Raw genomic sequence first — 2,223 nt, forward strand, 5'->3', positions numbered from 1 at the left:
GATTAGACGGCTATATGAGGGTGGTTTTATATCTGGGTTCTCAGTTCTGTTCCATTGGTCTATGTCTCTGTTCTTGTACCAGTACCATGCTATTTTAGTTACTATAACCTTGTAGTATAGCTTGAAGTGTGGTAAATTGATGCCTCCCAATTTGTTCTTTCTGCTTAAGATTGCTTTTGCTATACAGGGTCTTCTCTGGTTCCATACGTAAGCATGGAATTATTTTTTCTAGATCTGCAAAAAATGATGTTGGTATTTTAATAGGGATTGCATTTAATCTATAGATCACTTTGGGTAGTACAGACTTTTTAACAGCGTGGATGCTACCAACCCATGAGCATGGTATGGTTTTCTACCTGTTCATGTCCTCTGCTATTTTCGTTTCTCAGTGTTTCATAGTTCTCCCTGTGGAGGTCTTTCACGTCCTTAGTTAAATATAATCCTAGGTATTTTATTTTCTTTCTTACCCTTCTATTGTGAAGGGTATTGAGTCTTTGATTTGGTTCTCAGTTTGACTTTTATTGGTGTATAGGAATGCTAACTGATTTGTGTACGTTGATTTTGTAACCTGAGACTTTGCTGAATTTGTTTATCAATTCCAGTATTCTCTTGGCAGAATCTTTGGAGTTTTCTTTAGATATAATATATCTTCAGCAAAGAGCAATAGTTTGACACCTTCTGCCCCCATTTGGATGCCCTTGATTTCCTTCTCTTGTCTAATTGCTCTGGCCAGGACTTCTAGCACTATTTTCAATAGAAGTAGTGACAGAAGGCAACTTTGGTTCCAGTTCTAAGTGAGAATGCTTTCAGTTTTTCCCTGTTCAGTATGATGTTGACTGTGGGTTTGTCGTGTACGGCTTTTATCATTTTCGGATAAGTCCCGTCTACACCTATTTTGTTAAGCATTCTTATGATAAAAGGGTGCTGAATTTTGTTGAATGCTTTTTCTGCGTCTATTGAGAGGATCATATGGTCTTTGTTTTTTCTTCTATTTATGTGGTGAATAACATTTATAGGTCTGCATATGTTGAACCATCCCTGCATTCTTTTCTATCCTAAAATAGCCATCAGCCAGCAAAGCTTCTTCCTCATCTGCCATCAGAACAGAAATGCCTTCTGTATTTCTACAGAGGCAGAAATGCCTCTGTAGCATATATTGCTTGGAGGGTAGAGGGGGATGTCAGAAATTAGATGAGTATGTCTTTCTTAACTGAAATACTATTAAGTAGAATAATTCCAGTCACAAGCCATTGAAATATGCCATTGTTTGTTGTAGCATGTTTTGATAAAAATAAACAATTTTGAATTCCAAAGATGAAAACTTGTTTATAATGATGAATGTTCTAAATATGAATCTCTAAACCAAAACTTTAATACGTGTGATTTCCATTGCTATTAACCAGTTGAGCATCCCACATGTGAAAATCTGAAATCCAAAACACTCCAAAATCTGAAGTGTTTTGAGTGCTGACATCATGCTCAAAGGAAATTCTCACTGGAGCATTTCAGATTTCGGATTTTTGGATTTGGGATGCTGAACTCATAAGTATATAATGTGAATATTCAAAAATACAAAAAAATTCGAAACACTTCTCGTCCCAAGCATTTCAGATAAGGGATACTCAACCTTTGTTTATTATATTCATTCTTTCAGGAAATATTTGCGTGCTTAATCTATGCTAAGTTGTAGTGACAACAATTAAATAAGACAGAACTTGCACCCAAATTCATAATCTAGTATTAAAGACATACAGTTAATGGTTTAAATAGAAATGTGCCTAGGTTCCAGGAATGCATACAGGAATGGTGCCCAAATGCTTAAATTGATCAGATGTGGCCTCTTGGAGAGCTAAATCTCAGTGAATACGCTTTCTCCAGACAGTGAGAGAACATTCCAAGCATAGGGGAAAAAACATATATACAGGTACGGCTTGAGAAGTAGTTCAGTATAGCCAGATCATAGATTTCATGAGGGCAAATCAAAATAATGAGACCAAAATGCTAGAATAGTAATATGATGCTTACTTTGTGCTTACTGTCCTTAAACATCTTATATTTTAACTTATTAAATTCTCAAAACAATGCTGTGAGGTATAGTTACTGTCATCATCCTCGTTTTTATTGTCTATTTGGAAAAATAAAGCCTAACCTATTATTTCACTCATGAACTATCCTTAGACTTATTCATTTTACATCTTTGTTTCCTTTTTCTATAGCTAGCTC

General features: G+C 35.4%; 1 protein-coding gene across 1 annotated transcript in view; it reads left to right on the forward strand.

Moving 5' to 3' along the window:
* Positions 1–2,223, forward strand: part of SLC25A31 (solute carrier family 25 (mitochondrial carrier; adenine nucleotide translocator), member 31) — an 80,383-nt gene that overhangs the window by 69,110 nt on the left and 9,050 nt on the right. The gene's annotated exons all lie outside the window — the stretch shown is intronic.

Source organism: Propithecus coquereli, unplaced genomic scaffold, assembly GCF_000956105.1.
Source record: "Propithecus coquereli isolate 6110/MARCELLA unplaced genomic scaffold, Pcoq_1.0 Scaffold195, whole genome shotgun sequence".
NCBI lineage: Eukaryota > Metazoa > Chordata > Mammalia > Primates > Indriidae > Propithecus > Propithecus coquereli.